Genomic DNA, 18,819 nt, shown 5'->3' with positions numbered 1-18,819 from the left:
TAATAATTATAAAGGGCACGGTCATAAGTAAAGACAAACATCTACAATTAAAGATTCACACTGAGGGATTATTTAACAGAGGAAAGCCAACACATTCCATATAAGGGACTAGGCACAGGATAGATCGTACTAATTTGCAACATGTTAAGGAGAAAATTGAAATAGAGGGGAAGTCATGTCAGGTTTTCTTTAAAGCAATACAATCATACTTTATTACTTCAAGGATGTTAAAATATACACAGTTTAAACACCAAAATAATTACATTTCAAAGCTAGTTATTTATCAGACACAGAATAAGAGACTTTTCTTTAAAATCTTTTTTATCTTCTATATATAGATGGTTTTGTCTCCATGAAGTCTTGTGCACCACATGTGTGCCTGGTGACTGTGGAGGACAGAAGAAGAGGGCGTCAGACCCCCCTGGAATTAGTGTTAGAGGAGGTTATGAGCCACCTCGTGGGTGCTGGCAATCAAACCTGGGTCCTCTGGAAGAGCAGTCGGTGCTCTTAACCATGGCGCCATCTCTCCAGCCTGATTTTCTTTTACTTTTACATGATCTCCTAAGTGTGATATAATTCACGCTGTCTCACTTTTAGGTAGTCAGAAGCTAGTAAGTCACTGCATTTGTAGATAACTGGGTGTGGCTATGTGCATTCTCACATGTCTAGAGGTATACATGCACCTGTGTGTACGTGCACAGGGAAGCCAGATGACGGCCTCAAGGTGTCTTCCTCTTGCTCTCTATTTATGAGGGCAAGGACTCTCACTGAAACCACAGCTCACTGACTCAACTTCTCTAGCTAGCCAGCTTGCTCCTGGTCTCCTCGTCTCAAGGATGGGACCAGAAGTGAGCCTCCACACTTACCTGGCACTTAGTGGGTGCTGGAGATCCGAACTCCCTATCCTTGTATGTCAAACACTTAACTCACTCACTCACTCACTCTTCATCTCCCCAGCCTGGAGAGCAACCCTTGAAGACAATAAATGACCCTTTTCATCTTCTTCTAGACTATCCCACGCACAAATTCCACAGAACCCACTCACATGACTGTCTTAGAACAGTGGGTTACAGGTAAAAAACTGGTATAGGGTGATTCATTTTATTCAGTTATTTTCAAATCCCTTTTTCTGGTCAGAGTAACTGGAAGTACTTAGGTGTTATGAGAAGCAAGCTCTAAAACATGACTACAGTATTTTGGATGGCAATCCACCGTTCCTCATAATAAGGACTTAGGAATTTGAACTTGAAGTAGAATGGGCTTGAAATCAGAAAGGGGGAAAAATAAACCCGTAAGTTGTCCACAGAATATCTCTGCAAAAGAAATGCTCAGTCATAACTGTGTTACTCTTTTATGCTTCTATAGAAGCAAGTTATTTTACCCAAAGTAACATGATTTGTGTATCTAAGACACCAGAGATTGCAAACAGACACAGGAACTAACAGGCGACAGATCTGGGGAATCTACACCCTTAAATTTATTCAGCTGGAGTTTTCACAAAATTCTAAGTTTGTTTAGAACAAAGATCCACAAAGCTCTTTTACTTTTAAATATCAATAATTCCCTTGGCTGTCATACATCATTTTCTACTCAGGGGCAACTACAAACTAGGCCTTTTTATCTATTAACTATTCATTGTAGTACTTACTACGCTTTCAGATCTTAAATACTGCCCCCACCCCCCCCCCACCAGTGCATCTGTAAAAGGCTCGTTACCAACCTGGGATGCTACTGTGAGGCAGTGGACATCCTGGAAGGAAGTTTGGTCACTGAGGGTGTGCCCTTGAAGGAGATATTGGAGCCTGCCCATTCCCTGCTTCTGGGCTGCCCTGGGGTTATCCAGTCCTCTATCTACCACATGCTTCTGCCACAAGATGCCTTACCACAGGCCCAGAACTCTGGGGCAAGGCAATCACGAACCCAAATCTCTGAAATCAGGAGCCCACATCAGCCTCTCCTCTGCCAACTGACTTATGTGGGGTATATATCCCCACAAGGATGGCAAGATGACTGACAGTACTATATCTTCATCTTTGCAAATAATTCTGACAGCGCGGCCTCCCTACTTTACCAGTCTGAGGTTTCACATATTCCTTTTGCCAACACTTTCCTCCAACTCCCCACACAAACACAGATGATTCCTAAAGTTCTCTGATGGAAACGATAAAGAGCAGTATAACTCAAAACCAACGAATTATGCTTTATACTTGAACCAAAATGTCCATTAATAGAATTAACAAATTGTGATATAGCTATATAATGGCGTCCTCATCAGCAATAAGAAGAAACAAAACTATTAATAGATATAACATGGATGGCTTTCAAAATAATCAGACTGAATGAAAGCCAGACTACAAAGGCACATGTACTGCATGATTCTACGTACACAGAGTTGTAGAAATGTCAAATGAATCTATGGGGACAGATCAGTGGTTACCCGAGGAAAGAGGCATGGGCTGGTAGAAAGCGGTGTGGCAGAAAGAGACAGAAAGACATTTTTATGGGAGATGACTACACCTACTGACTGCAGCGATTTTAGAGAGCCATAAATCAGAACTCACGACTGCCACTTTAAACAAGATGATGTTTACTGCACAGTATTAGACCTCAAAAAAGCAGTAAGAAAAATTTTACATTTGACTTTTTAAAAAGACAACCAGAGTAAAGCAAAGGTACAGACATCAGCGTGTGCCTTTCTAACCATGGATAAAGACACACACACACACACACACACACCACACACAAAGCAGAATCTAGAATCTTCAAGTCTTTCCCCTTGAGCCAGAGAACTCTCCCATGCTAGACAGCGGGCACACTATAACACCTGAATGAGGGGCGGCCAGGATCTGCACGCACTCACTAGGGACCTCATCTTGGTCAGCTGTGTGCTGCAGTTATCAGCTTCCCCAGAAAACAGGCTTCTGTATTCTGGATGGATGAGGGGTCACAGCGCTACACCCAGAGCCTTTGGGGAACTCTGAAATGTAAGCTGAGTAGCTATTAGGCTATCCTATCACTGGTTTGGAATTCAGCTTAGTGAGTACACTAAGGGCTGCCCCTCATTCAGCTGTTAGTGTGCCTGCCATCTAGCATAGGAGAGTTCACTGACTCAAGGAGAAAGTCCTGAAGATTTTGATTTGTGTGTGTTCAAAAGGTGAGGGGGGGAGGTCAGATCTTCTACAGTGAAATCCAGTTAGACAGCCACACACTGATGTCTGTGTCTTTGATTTAGCCTGTTCGTCTTATTTTTTTTTTTTAATTCATAATGTAAAATTTTTCTTGTGCTTCATTAAGGTCTAACTGTGAAGTAAACACCATGTTATTGGAAATGGCAATCCTGAGTTCTGATGTAAGGTTATTGCAGCTTTTTCCAACACTGTGGTATGGATTTTTTTCCCTCTGAATTTTTAAGGAATTCACTATTCACGTTTTTAGTGTACACTTGACAGGGAGCCGAATTAATGCTAGTTACACACAACTTCTGATGATGAAGTTAGACAGCTTAGGTTTTCAATGAATCTATTTGTCTTCAGTATCCAAATAGTGCTTGTCACAGTTGAAAAAAAAAAAAATCAATGAAACAAAGTTAGAAGACAGAGTTAACAAAATTTGGAAATTAAAGGTTGGGGGAAAAAACGGGGGTGGGGGAGTGCGGTGTCTAAGTTTAATAAGGTTTCTGAAAGCTAAACTTAAAAGAGAAAATTAATTTAAAAAATACTTGCCTTTTTACACTTTTCTGGGAGGTGACACAGAAACCCAAGTATTTCATCTACTCAAAGTCACTAGGGTTTTCAGTGGCAAAGACAAGAAAGAACTTAAATGTGGAATCCACGAAAATCACAGAGGGAAAAGCAAAGTGAACATTCTCGTTGTGGATGCACAGAGGAATATTCTAACAATACACCAAAAAAAAAAAAAAAAAAAGCTTCAGCAAGAGGACCAAAGGGACAGAGAAATCTGGTGGGTCCCAGTGTTCCACATACACAGAAAGACTGTTCAAACTCAAAGGCAACCCAACCCAACCCAACTCCAACCTGCTGTGTGGAGAAGGGACCGGCTGACCTCATGTTTCTAGCACCTGACCTGGAGTCTGCCGCTGAGAGAGCCCGTTTTCCTCAGCATGCCCACCCTCTCTGCTGTTTCACGAACTGGCCATCCTTGCTTGATGTCTTCCTCATACATACTGGGCCCCTCTCCCTCCGTGTTTCTGGATCATGGTATTAGTTGTTTTGAGTTTACAAACTAGCCAAAGCACAATAAATTGGACCTACATAGGATAATGTCCAGAAATAAAAGGTTTTAAAGAAAAATAATCAATACTTAAAATACTAATCCTTAAAACCTTTTTAAAAAAATGTATAGAATTTAAAATCATTAGGCAAACAAGAACACAATATGCCAATTACTCAAAGTGGGTGATTTCTAGAGTTTTTTCATCCAATATCTTGAGAGTGATGATTTACATGGTAAATTCATATCATCATTTGATGCTTGAAATTAATACTGTGTGTCTAAAATGAGCATTCAGTAGAATTGATAGACGTGGCCTTTCCTGACCTGAAGGCAGGTGGAAGAATAACCATATTACCGTATTTTTAAACTTTAACAGACTGTATCCTGACACTTCTTCCTGATGCCCATAGTGACTGAACATTATTAGCTCATGGACTAACATGTCACTCACAGTTCAACAGCCCCAAACAACAGAACCTGTAACCCACTACAGCTCCACCAGCAGCCCTATCCACACACAGGAACTGCAAGAATATAATGTTTAAATTATAAGCCGTAGGGGCTGGAGAGATGGCTCAGTGGTTAAGAGCACCGACTGCTCTTCCAGAGGTCCTGAGTTCAATTCCCAGCAACCACATGGTGGCTCACAACCATCTGTAATGAGATCTGGCGCCCTCTTCTGTATACATAATAAATAAATAAATCTTTTATAAAAATTATAAGCCGTACTATAGGCTTCAAAGTACGGTCTTTTACACCATGCAAGGTCCCAGTGGGTTAGGTTATAGATAGACCCAAGAAGCACATTTCAACATGAATCCAAATGAAATACAAAGATGGCCCAGGCCAAAAATAAAATTAGATTTTTCCCAACTCAACTCTCAAAGAATTAATAAAAATAAAGAGTTTCATACATGTTTTGATTAAAAATATAAATCTTAACTGTAATTACTTTTTAGAATACTTATAAAGTCCCATAAGAATGAATACACCACACTGTTTACAAGTGGAAAATACTTCCCATATAGAAGCTAAATTCTACGTACTGTCCTAGTGATACTCAATGAAAAGGACTCTACCAGTAGTAAGACAGACTGTCCTTTGCAGCAAAAGAAGCAGGGTTAAAAAGCCAAAGATAAAATAGGCTCTGGAAATTCTCAATTTTCTGCACGCTTGTTATTTATACCTTAACAAAAGATATACACAATCAATATGCAACAAATGCTGATTGAACCTCTGTTATCTCTAAGCCTATACATCTTCAATGAACACATTTCTCAACTTTTCCATATTATCTCCTCCAAATGAAAACCCTTTCAGAAAGGGGATCCATAACATAAGAAGTGTATAACTTCGGCTTGAGAGATGGCTCTGTAGTTAGGAGCCCTTTGCTGCTCTTCTAAAGGACCCGGGTTCTGTTTCCAGCACCCATTATCAGATGGCTCACAACAGCCAGTAACTACAGCTCAATGGGATCCAACTGCTCCCTGGCCTCCATGGGCACCTACACACACACAGGGCACATACACTTACGCAGGCACACACAAATACAGATAAGTAGGAAGAGAAATAAATCTTAAAGTCAAAACCAGTAAGTGTATAGCCAAGTATAGGAACTTAGAGAAATTGAAGATAGGCAGATTAACGAAGAATGGCAGGTGCTGAGCTTAGATAATAGGCATCCTTAGACCAGAAGACCCCGAGTTTTCTCAGGTTAGAAGAAACACATGTATGAAGTCATAGCAAAGGGAACCAGGGGACAGCCAGACTGTACAACTGTCTCCAACGGACAGTCAACAGTGCTACGCATACAACGCAGCTCTCAACTTCAGAAAACAGAATGCATTTGATGTTATTTTTATGAATAGCACCTCCCACAACTGTACAAACTAGTGACCCTGGTTAGGAACAGATTGAGGCTGACAGATGAGATCAGTGCTCCATGACAGTGGTCTATGAAATAGAAGCAAAAACTGAACACGTGTGGATAGGTCCTATCCAGTCTCACATTAAAGAAGTGAAGAAATCCCGAATGGAAAAACTACATAAACAGTCCATCTTAGATTTCAGCTCTGCCCTCTTCCTCAAACCCTTAATATTTCCAAGAGCTAGAGTTTCCAAACATACTTTAAAAAACACTGGGTTACTTAACTGATGTAAGGACTCCAGAATAAGTTGTATATGATTAAAAAAGAAAAGAGGAACTATTAAATGTTTTAGTGAGGAAATGATGTCAGATAAGGTATTTTCTAAAAAAAAAAAAGGCAAGAAATTTCAGCACAAATATAAACAGTTGATTACAGTAAAAGAATTGAGAAACTTTGAGAACAAGGCTGTGAGTCCCCGGGGAAGGAGAACGTCCTGGGTTAACAAACTGAACAGATCTACATTGTTGACAATACATATTGTAAAAAGCTCCTTGTAAGTGAAATGGTCAAATCCTTTCTAAGATTCACTTTTCAGAAAACCTGCATTTTATTCTGAAAAGTATCAGGTCTGTCCAGCAGTCATACCAGTGTTCAGTGAAGAGTATAATCTCAGATTTCACAGTGGAAGCAGGCAGTGGTCCATTCAAAAGTATGCTCCTTGTCTCTGGAGGCCCAGGTGACAGACATTAATTCAAAACCAGAATCCCAGGATGTTAGAAACCACAGTGTTAGAAGTTACTACACTTACAAATAGCAAATAATTTTCTTACCAAAGAAGTCATTAAAAAAAAAAAATCATGTATTCTTTAGTTAACATTGTTTTTGGAAAATTCAATAGACAACAGCTTTAATAGACTATAGGGAGGAGTGTTCCCACTCTGCCAAAAATACTAATTTAGATTTCCATAGTCATTAGTAAATTATACCTCATGACTCCTAACTGTTCCCTAAGGCTCAACCAATAAGCTTAAGTTTTAAAAATAAAAACAAGTTTTCAGAAGTGTTAAGGTGGGCTCTGAAACTACTTCCATTTTAATGCATGTACTCTTTATTACACCAATGTACCTAAACAACTGCATCTGAAGGCTGATTTTAATCAGGAAGGTTATTAAAGGCAGTTAGCCCATATATCGTATGTAATAATTCAAGCAGCCTTAACACCAGATGAAATGGATCTCAGCTAGCTATACAAATTATTAACGTGGGAGTGAAACAACACTAACTTCTGTTCTGGTGTCCAGTCGGTAAGTGTCCAATCTAGCTAGCATCATTAATATTCTGGCAGGGCGGTGGTGGCGCAGGCCTTTAGTCCCAGCACTCGGGAGGCAGAGCCAGGCGGATCTCTGTGAGTTTGAGGCCAGCCTGGTCTACAGAGCGAGATCCAGGAAAGGCGCAAAGCTACATGGAGAAACAATGTCTCGGGGAAAAAAAAAATTCTGGAAAGATCATCAGTACTGTGTTAATGCTACTTCTGAAGTAACTGTTTGGTAAGTGATATTTAAAAGGGTGACTATTTATCTACTTGTTTATGTCCATATTTTTTAGGACGTTCCCGCCCCCAACAGTGAGACAGGAGGTAGACTGAAGCCTATAGACTTCAAAACTATGAGGATGCAACACTAGCCACTTTTAGAAAAAGACACCCGTGTTCAAATCCTTTGAGGGCAGCAGACATTTAGACATGAACATAGGAAAGAACACTGTCTGGGAGTTGACATGCTTAACAAGTAACCACAGATAGACCTTCTGAAAGATGCATATACAGTTAAGAGAGGATTTTTCCATCTATCAGTTTTTACAATTGCCACAAAAACTACCCAAGCCAACAAATCCAACTTTTCCACACAGTCAAAACTATTTCCAAACACAAAGTCAACTATGTTCATAATACACCAATGATTTCCTCCTGAACCATGGAAGGATTTTTAATATTATGATTTCACCTAACTTATCAATTCAGTACCATTCTTTTTCAAAACGCAGACTGGGAGGCCCCACCCAAAATCTGCTGAATCAGAATTGCCGGGGCAAGGCCAAGGGACCTGTGCTTTGAGTAACTGCCCCAGGTAATGGCATGAACAGTTGAGAACTTTTTTGTCTGTGGGAGAGAGATTTATAACAAGGTTTTGGATTTCATGAACTAAAACCTCCTCACTGGGGACCAATTTAAACTTCTAAATTCCCCTGCTCAACAAATTAATATTCTAAAAAAAAATTTAGATAACATACCTGTGGCAGAAAAACAAGCACATAAAACATTACAGGATTTTTACTCTAACAAATTTTATTTTTAAATTAAATTATTGCAAAACAGCAAGGTCGCCGGAAATAAGACTTTTTAAGAATTATAAGTTTATAATATTTTACAGATGTTCATATTCACTCACTCAGGCAAATCAGGGTGTCTATGAATTGCTTATATTACTCCGAGCATAAGCAATAAACTATAAAGTTAAGCCTAAGTAAATTCATTTTTATTAATATATTATTAAATGTATAGTGATCAGAAGCTGACCTTCTGCATATTATGAATATGAATATAATGTGAATATTCATAAACTTACACAAACACATATAGTGAGAAGAGAGTGAGCCAGCAGAACTCGGGGGACACCGCTGGATAATCTAGAGTCCAGGTCTGGCTGATTTATCTGTTAGCTATGCGAACTGATCCTAGATAAATCACCTTGACTACTGGGGGCTTGAGGGGGTGTGTAACAACTGTGTAACTCATTTTGAAAAATTACTTGCAGCATGTTAAAAACCACATATGAGCATTTCCTAGTCACTATTATAAAGCATGAACCAGAGTAAAGCCGGACAAGCTATTAAGTATCTGCTATACAACAGAGTATAAGCAGAATAATCAAAAGCAGTCGATGCCACATACACAACAAAGACTACAGAGTCAATTTTTCAGGGACTATTAAATATTGAGCAGTACTGAGTATCTCCTATGCTACACACAAATATTAAATGTAAGAATCCACTTTAACCCTCAAGAGGTAGAAGCAGGTGGAGCTCTGTGAGTTCAGGGCTAGCCTGGTCTATATTATGAGTTCCAGTCTAGCCAGGGCTACATAGTAAGAATCTGACATTAAAAAAAAAAGGATTCCACCTATTTACCTAATGTGCCCAATTATAACACTCATTTCTAGTATGATATTGACAGTGAACAGGTTATGAGTTTATGAGTTGTCAAAATGGTCATTTCATTTTGTTATTCCATTTTCACTGGCAATTTCTGTAACAAAAACTTTAATAAGGCAGTGTATTTGGTGTGTGTGTAAGTGCCATTTCTAAAAACTAAGAAATTGTCACTTTCTTTTTCAAAATGTTCCTTGTATATCATTTTCCTAGCAATGTTACCTCAGAGCCTGTGACTCCCCATATAAGCTATTAGTAGCACCTTTCTATAAGACACTTAGCAGAAACCATTTCCCCTTTCAACTCATCAAGTAAATATTTTCACATGAGCTGCAGAAATGTACGTTTTAAGTCTCTGCTTCCTGATCCTTACTCTTCCTATTTTCTCATATTAATTACAAATGCCGTAAGAGATGAGAATACCAGCTTAAACCTTATATGTATAAAATATAGGAAAAATTGCCAAATGTTGTTTGATGTTCAATATTATAATAGTTTCACTGAGTGACAAATCCTGGAACTCTTTCCACATAAGCGATTGTTCCATTCAAAATGAAGTTAGCATGTTTGCCCAAGGAAATTAGTCAACTGAATCCCCAAATAAAGGATTTTATCAAAATTTTAACAATGTATTAATTATTCTGCATGCATCAACTTCATGGCTTTAAATGTCCTAGTTACTAGGGCCATATTCTATGGCTTCAGGAGGACTTGTAGCAGTGAAGACAGAAATAATCTATCATCTCAAACGGATTTTTTTATTTAATTATAGCTCACTACTTATCTACAGCTCAACATCTAATGTTTTACAGTAGTCAGAAGAACTCACAAACATTGAATTAAAATTTAAATGCAGATAAAACAGCAATAATCGCTTGTGGTCTGTAATTAAAATCCGTACTAGGTAATACCCATGTTAATTTACCCATTATTTAAAAGCTTACATCCTTTTCTCTTGTGTTCTACGGTTGACGATAAAAAAAATTATCCCCTGCCTAAAGAGATAGTGTACCTTAAAATCTGGATTTGAGAAGGGAGAGGGAACGACGCGTGGAGAGAGCAGGGAAATCTCATCAGCTCAGCTGTCACGACAGCCATCTCTTCTTCCCCCCACGCCTGAAAATTTCCATTTATTTTTATGAGATGCATCTGAGAGGAGCCGTTCGCAGAAACCACTTTTTCCAACATGGTCTTGATTAAACTTCGAATATAAGGACTCCTGTCCAAAGTGCTCATTCGTATTATCTTAAAGCATGTAATTATAAGCCCTGGTGAAACCAGGGGAGGCAGGTAAACCAAGGTAACGAACGGAAAAGAATTACTATATCACAGTCAGGCCAGAAAAATAGTAATTTTACCACATTTTCAGTGTTTATTTTATAACCTGTTCATAGCTCAGCAGTTTAAAAGGAGAAAAAGAAGGAAGAAAAAAAGTCAAAGCACTACCATGCTGGTAGGTACTGGAATTTGCTGGAATATCTAAATCCAGTGGACAACACTGCTGCACTGCCCCCTTCCTCGGCCGATCCAGACCATCAATATCCTCTTATTCTATTATCAATATGAGTCAAAACGAGTTCAGTTCCGCACCTCATCTTAGAAGGCTACGTAAGGTCTCGAGCTTCACCTAAAAACAAAACACCATGGTTTCCCACCCGGTTGCTGAAATCCCTCTCAAGGTCTAGAAATTACAGAACGCAGAGAAACGAAGACAGCAGATCCCCCTGCCTTCTAAATGGGCATTCGGGGAGGGCAGCTGCGGGAGGAAGCCATACTCTTCATCCTCGCCCTGGGGTGGGGGTGGGGGTGGGGGTGCGCGTTAACAACATTTTAAATCAAAGGTGGCGCTCCGTCCCCATCTCACCCGATTGTGACTCACTTTTGCAGAGTATATGGTAGAAAATAACAGTTACTTTTCAAAGATCTTTGCAGTTACACCCAAGCCAAAATCAGGACCGGAGATCCACCCTTAATGACAGCAATTTAACTGTCTTATCCAAAGCAAGGTAAAAACTAAAACAGCTCCCCTGAAAAACACGGCTTAAAAGGCCCATTTCATCCACTAGCTTTCAAAAGCTCCCAATACGAAAAAGAAAAAATAATAATAATAATAATAATTTCTATTTGCCCTCACCAGGAGGGGGGGAAAGAGGGATTGGGGTGGGGGTGCTGAACGCAGCACACAAGTACAAAAGGCAGATTCTCCTCCTCCAATCCCTCTTTAATTCTCCCAATCCGTCCCCGCCACACACAAGGACAGGGAGTCTCCCTAGGGAAGGCTGGTGGTGGCAGAGCAAGTGAAGGCTCTCCATTCACTCACATGGGCCACCATCCAAAGGGATGCCCTAGGAGCGCTTTGTACAAACCAGGCCCTTACAAGTACTTATTATTATAAAACACACCTACGCTGAGCAAGAATCTTATTTTAAAGTAAAGACTGTCCTCAGGTGGGGGAGGTGAAATACAACAAAGCCTTCCATGTTGAAAGGCAGACAGTCCAGACGTGCATATACCAACACACGTATGAAAAAAAAAAAAAATCCATGTAACTAATTTATCAGGAACAGCAATCGATACCAACAGGAGCCATTAGATTATTAATAAACCCAGAAAAGTAGCATGCATAGCAGCCAAAGGTGGCTGTCTGCAGCGCTCGAACCCACAGGAAGGGTAAAAAAAAAAAAAAAAAAAAAAAAAATCAGCCCACCGAGGAGGTTCGCGTCCTCGGCGGTCCTGCAGACCCCTGGACTCATGCAGACCAGCCCCAGCTCTTCCTCGGGTCCTCTCACCGCCACAGCAAAAAGCACTCCCAACGCCAGAGTCCCGCAGTAAACTGGTGAATGAAATGCGCACAGACACCAACCTAGGCAGAGACCTAAGCGCAGACCCAGGGGTCGCTAACTAGCTAAGCCACAAAATTCCTCTTGCAAGATGAAATAGAGAGGAACCCCCGCCCTCTCTACCTCCCCCCCCCGCAATTGGAATGCCACCCTCCTTCTTACTGACCCTTTCCGGGGACCCGAGGACAGCGCGGAGATTATTGTTTGTTTGTTTGTTTTTCTTTTAAACTAAGTACATAAACATGAATCGGAAGCAACCGTGAACATCCTGGGGGGCCAGACCTGAAGACAAGAGTCCAGGCGGCTCTCCAACTCCCCGGGAGTCACCGTCCTGGGTGACACGCATCTATCACACCACCCCCTTCCGAGGGGCCGACGCACGAACCCTCACCTTGCGCCTCCAGCACCTCTTGGGGGGGCCCAAGCCAGGGATTAAATGGGTGACCCTCCCGGGGCGCGGGGAAGAGGGAGTGCCGGGCACGGCTGCCCTCAAGGTCACCAGCACCCGCCGGGGTGGGGGCGACCGGTATCTGGATGGGCTGTGGCGGCGGCCGAGGGGAGGCAGCCCCGCGAAGTAGGAGAGCCGCGCGGGGTGGAGACCGAGAAGCCACCGGGACGGCGGCGACTCCAAGCTGGAGCCGGCGCCGAGGCGCGCGCAGGGGAAGATCTTTCTCACCTTTACGGGTCTCCTAGCCCGGAGCGAACCCCGGCGGCTCCGGGCAACTTCGCGGGGACCCGCCGCGCTCCACCCCGCGCGCCCAGCTGTCAGGACCCCCGCCGCGCCCTGCGCGCTCCGCCCGGCCTCCCCCGCAGGTGGCCGCCACTCACCTCGCCCGCAGCGGGAACCATTTTTCCGAGGGGAAGAATCAAGGAAGGATAGGCGGGAGGGTCGGAGGAGGGAGGGAAGAGGTGGGAGCGAGGAGACTGGGGGGTAGGGGGGGCCGCTCGGGACGTGCTCGCAAACCGGCTCGCTGGGCTCGGGGCGCCACGCGGAGGTGCGGCTGCACCTCGAAGAGGAGAAGGAGGAGGCGGCCGCCGCGGAGCCCGGAGACTCTCGGCGTCCAGCAGCCGGGGCTCCCTACTCACGCTGCACCGCGAGGAGGCGGCGGCAGCGGAGGAGGAGGAGGAGGAGGAGGAGGAGGAGGAGGCGGCGCCCGGCCCGGCCCGGCCCGGCCCCCGCCCAGAACCCGGCGGTCGCCGAGTGGCCGCTCGCGTCCCCGCAGGACCCGCCTCCTCGGCTCCGCAAAGCCGCGCCGCTCAGGGCGCGCCGCGCTCGGCACACAGCAGCTCTGCCGGCCCCGCGCCGTCGCCCGCTGCAGCTGCAGCAACAGCAGCAGCAACAGCAACAGCCAGCAGCAGCAGCAGCGGGCGGGGTGCAGCCCCGGGGCGGGGTCCGGGGGACACCGGGAAGCAGACGGGCTGGAACACGACGGGGGGCTGCGACCAGCTCCCGGGGGGCAAGGGGGCCCGTGTGCACCGGGGTGACCCGCGGGATCGTTCGCCAGCAGGCAGTGGGGCGCGGGGAGAGGCAGGAGGACGCTCACCCGTTCCGCTCCGACGCTCCCCCTTCGGCTCCACACCTCCCCGCCTTCCCGCTCCACGCTGGCGGCGCAGCTGCCTCCCCGCTGCCTCTGCCACCGCCGCCGATGCTCGCGCGGCCGCCGCTGCCGCCTTGGCTGGGCGCGGTCACGTGACGCGGCCCGCGGGGAGCCTGAGGGCGGGCGGGCGGGCGGGGGAGCGCGGGCACGGGCGCGCGCGCGCACACGGAGCGGAGGGGTTTTTTTTTTTTTTTAAGCGCGGCTCGGCCGGGGACTGGCGCTTTACCACCCCCCCTCCTCCCCGACCCATCCCCCCCCCGCCCACCTCCTCGAAGGGGCGTTTCCAGGGGGTGGATCCACCGAGCGCGCCCCCAGCCCACCCCACGCCGCCCCGTCCCGCCCCGCCCCGGGGCCGGCGAGCGAGCGTGCGCGCGCGCGCGTGCATGCGGGGCCGAAAAGGGCGGCCGGAGTGCAAGGCGGGCGGCTCGCGCCTCCGCTGCGCGCCTCCGCTGCGCGCCCCTCCCTCCCTCTCTCTCTTCCTCCCCCCCCCTCCCCTTGCGCGCCGGGCTCGCCCGCTTGCCCCCGCCCCTCTCCTGCGCGTCTCCCCCCCCCCCACTCCACCTCTTCCACCCTTTCCCCCCCCCCCCCCTCCTGCGGCGGCCTCTGATTGGCCGGTGGCCTCTGACGTCTGTGTTTCCATGACGTGTCGGCCCGGGGCGGGGCGCTGGGTCGGGGAGTGGGGAGGGGGAGGAGGGGGCGGCGACTCGGTCCGTCCTCGCCGCTTCCTAGGCGCGCGGCCGGGCGGCTCCCGCGGCGTGCGGAGGCAGGAGAGTGATGACTGCCGCCGCCGCTGCAGTGGGACGACCTTCACCCGGGGTCCCGCTCCAGCCGCCCCCACCGGGGTGGAGGCGAAGCTGGTTCAGCGGACCCGTTGAACGGCTCCCCGCGGCTCGGCGTCCACTCCCTGAGCGGACCTGTCGGTCTCCGGTCCCGGAGAGTGACGCACTCGCCCGACAGCCGGAGTGCCTCCCCCTTGGGGACCGGAGCCCACTGTCCCCGTGTGCGCGCCGGCCCGGCTGGCAGACACCGGGGATCCCCGCTGCAGCGGGCCCCCACGGTGTCCGCGGGCCGGTGCAAACAGGCCTCGCACGGTCCGCGCTTCAAGTCCTCGTGTTTCCTCTCCTAGGTTCGCTCTTGAATCTTGTTCTACCTGTGGCAAGCTAGTGGGGCTTTGACTTCCTCGGACTTCAGCCCTGTCCTCTTCCGTTGCTGAGGAGAAAAGAAACGAGAAGAACATAAAAAAGAAATCATACAGAGCCATGTGCAGTGTGGCGATGGTAAAAGGTAGCCGATTCTGGCCCAACCTTTCAAACGTGTTGCAGTTTTTTAAAAAAAGAAAACCTGCTCGTTGTCGCATCTACTTTTTCAAAAGGGTTTTCTTGACTGTGTCCACGGATTTAAAGATGTGTGTTCTGCCCCATCCGTGTCTAATCGCCTCTGCTTTAACTAAAGGCCCCCGATCGTTTAGACCTTATCAGGTTATTTTCAGTATCACTTAACCAGAAAAAAAGAAAAAAAAAGTTCTGTAGTGTTCTTTTTGTTCAACCCCTGAAATGGAAGAATAGTTGCACAGTCTTCTCAAAAGCACACAGGTAAAGGCAAGTACTGCATTATATATGTTCACTATCTGATGGCATTTGTTTTAAAATAATGTAAAGGCTTGGAGACAAAATATTTGAGTTTAAAAGCAAACTATCCACGATAAAACTGTTGAAAAAAACGCATTCTTCCATTTATATTTTTCACCAGGCTAGACGTTACCCCACCCTCTGAGCTGTGCCCTTGACATGTGAAACTGGCACTGGGCATTTTTTTCCTCTCTGTTTCATCACAGAGAATAGGTTGGTGTGGTACAATAAATAGCCCTTCTTGGTACTATTTGAAATCTACAAATAGGAAAACAGATTAATTAAATTTCACTTAGGTAATTTCCAATGTTTTCTCGCCCTGAAATATCTTTCAGAATATCTCAGACACATCCACAAACCCTTGGCTGATTCTCAACTTTCACCCAAGGAAGTCCCCGTAGAAAATTGAATTGTGCATTCTACTTGAATCAGGAATTTGACCTTAAAGTAATAAATGAATCATTGTGTGCTACACTAGCAAAATTTATAATACAATTAAACTAGAATCTGTTCACTTTATGGGTTTGTTGAAATTCTAAATCATCAAATGCATGCTTTTAAAAGTATATGTTCATGAAAAAGGATCACTGAGCATCCTTAGTATGGAACGTTATTGCTATGAAATTTTTATTTGAGTGAAAATGTATATGTCCCAGAACGTAGTTGTGTGCGCTTTAATAAACGTGAGTTACGTGCATGATGAAATTTACTCTCTTATAGTCAACATAATTGTATTGTATATTTGATTTGTATGTTTTCATTCCTTCAAATACGAAATTAAAGCTAAAAGCAATATAGAAGCAACTGCTCATTAAGAAATTCAATTTTTTTTCCTCCCACATGGCTTCATCCTGAAATCTCCCAAATGACATACTTTTTCCCATGTAAAAATGCTGAATTGCTTAATTAGAGTTTTTTGTTTTCCTTCTGGTGAAAGAGATGGAACCAGGGCCTCATGGTGACAGGCAAGTACCCTGGTACTGGACTAGAGCTCAACCTTTCAGAATTATTTCTCATAAGATATTGGGCTACCGGAATATATTATATGAACATATCATCTTCATCTTAGAACTAATTTATCCCACGAATTTAATGGAACTGGAGGTATATTAGCATATAGTAGGAACAACACAATATAGTTTTCTACTAAATAATTTTATAGTTTTGCAAATATGCTTTTTAATTACAGTACCAAACTTATAAGGATGAACTCCAGAAAAGTTACTGTTTTGGATGCTATATTGAAAATGCAATAACATATTAGGCAATTTTAATAGGTGCAATCCTTTCATTCCTTTTAATGGCATAATTGTATTGACATTTTTTTCTGGAAAATTGATTATGTCAAGCTTTATAACATGCAGAAACTCCTCAGTATAACCAAATGTGAAGAGAAACATTAGGCTTTGATTCTCTTAAGAATCCTAGCCTATCCTGATTTCACACGTCCATAATCCCAGCACTCAGGAGGCAAGAACCAGGAGGATGGAGAATTCCAGGCCAGCCTGGGCTACATCATGAGTTCCAGGCCAGTATTGTAATACATAACAAGATCCTGTCTTTAAAAGAAAAAAAAAAAGGCATCATTTTAAGCAGTAGAGCAAAATTTGCCAGGTGGGAGGCAGAGCCAGGGGATCTCTATGAGTTCAAGGCCAGCCTGGTCTACTGAGCGAGAGCCAGGACAGGCACCAAAACTACACAGAGAAACCCTGTCTCGAAAACAAAAAGACGAAAACAAAAAAATAGAGCAAAATTAAGACACCAACAGTAGTACGTTTTTAAAACAAGATACATTCTTTAAATGGACTTCTACATGTAAATATGTCAGTCCTGATCATAACAGAATACAAGAGGACTGATGGGTGGAGGGGGGACTGGGTGGGAGGAATAGCAAATGCTTCCTAAAATATAATTATGTATGTTCTCCAATTTTCATTAACCTGGAGATAGAAACATTACTTAGCTGAAAACCCACAGAAAACCTATTAGTAACAAATTATATTTGTTGAATTAATGGAGTACAATTACAAGTAAGCCTAAAAGAAGAATCTTCAATTCACAGAACAGAACTTTTTTTTTATATATGAAAAATGCAAAATAGTTGGATGACATCATTTGCTGGGAATTATTTTGTGCCTACATACTTCATATCTTCTAGGAGTTAAGGCATTTTTTCACAGCCCAGATACTGTAAAATTTAGGCATTTGGTATTGACCCCCAAATATAAATTCCAGCCAATAGAGAGATCATACCTAAATGCTGAGGAAGGTGTCTCGTGGCAGATTTAGATCTGTCTTGTACCATAAGAGACACACATAATTTAACAGAAAAGAATATACACAGTAAAAATGCTAGGAACGTCACCTGGCCATGAACAAGTTTACCATAACCATTTCCCTTGCCTTCCATTATTCAGGCGTATCCTGATGATCCTTGAGAGCCCTCTCTTCCCTTAATTAGAATGCATCACTTTCCCATTACTAATGCTGAATTGTCATCTACCATAGTACTGTTACAAAATTTGGGTGAAATATTTGCATAAAGTTTCAACACGGTTTTGGTTTCTTGCTTTTCTGTTGTTTTATTTCCAGGGTGGGTGATGCTGTTATTGTTGTTGTTGTTTTTAAGAAAGGTTCCCATTCTATAACCCAGGCTGGCCTGGAACTTATCCGTAGCCCAGGGTTGCTTTGAATTCCCTCTTTTCTTCCTCCTGCCTTCTGTCAGGTTTGTCCCACCAGACTCATCCAAAACACAGTACTCAATATATACTATATGCTCAATAAATGACATTATTCGGAAATACTCTTTTTTCTTTTTATTACAAAGTATTTACTTCTTTTTTTGTTTTTTTGTTTTTGTTTGTTTGTTTTTTCGAGACAGAGTTTCTCTGTGTAGTTTTGGTGCCTGTCCTGGATCTCGCTCTGTAGACCAGGCTGGCTTTGAACTCACAGAGATCCGCCTGCCTCTGCCTCCCGAGTGCTAGGATTAAAGGCGTTTTCCAAAGTATTTACTTCATATTACAAATTACTATTTTGTGCTACAACCATGCACATTTGATTTGCTTAGTCAAATGGATTATACCCGTGGGACAGAATGGCTGGTGAGAAAGACTCTTATTTGAGGTCAGCCTTAAATCACAGCACAATGAGCCACCAGTCCCTGCCTCATTTCACTGAGAGACTCCAAGTCTTTTCCAGCAAAAACAAAAACCAAAAGAACCTTCAACCTGCAATTTATTAAATGAGACCTAATTTTGGCTCCTGTTAACCAAAAAGTGGGAAAACAGTGGCTTTTATGAATACAGGTGATGTTAACCTACATTGCAGTGGGAAACACAAAGGGGAAAACAGGTAGGAAGAGCTATTTGACCCCAGGCTTTCAGCCCATCGTCAATTTCCTTCACTGTTTTACCATTGGCCCTCAGCCTTTCTACTGCTGTGACGC

General features: G+C 44.0%; 1 protein-coding gene across 4 annotated transcripts in view; it reads right to left on the bottom strand.

The window, feature by feature from the left end:
• The window catches only part of Atp2b1 (ATPase plasma membrane Ca2+ transporting 1), a 112,959-nt gene extending 99,114 nt beyond the window's left edge, over positions 1-13,845 (bottom strand). For 3 of the 4 annotated variants that reach the window (XM_036170177.1, XM_036170179.1, XM_036170180.1), the window contains exon 1: positions 12,977-13,269. The gene's annotated coding sequence lies outside the window, so the exon portion shown is untranslated. Of the gene's footprint in view, positions 1-12,976; positions 13,270-13,692 lie in introns of those variants that run through there. The other variant, XM_036170178.1, reaches the window with a different exon arrangement.
• Between the last annotated feature and the right edge of the window lie 4,974 nt (positions 13,846-18,819).

The sequence above is a fragment of the Onychomys torridus genome, chromosome 20, assembly GCF_903995425.1.
Source record: "Onychomys torridus chromosome 20, mOncTor1.1, whole genome shotgun sequence".
NCBI lineage: Eukaryota > Metazoa > Chordata > Mammalia > Rodentia > Cricetidae > Onychomys > Onychomys torridus.
The sequence above is the reverse complement of the archived record's forward strand: the minus strand, read 5'-3'. Positions and strand labels throughout refer to the sequence as shown.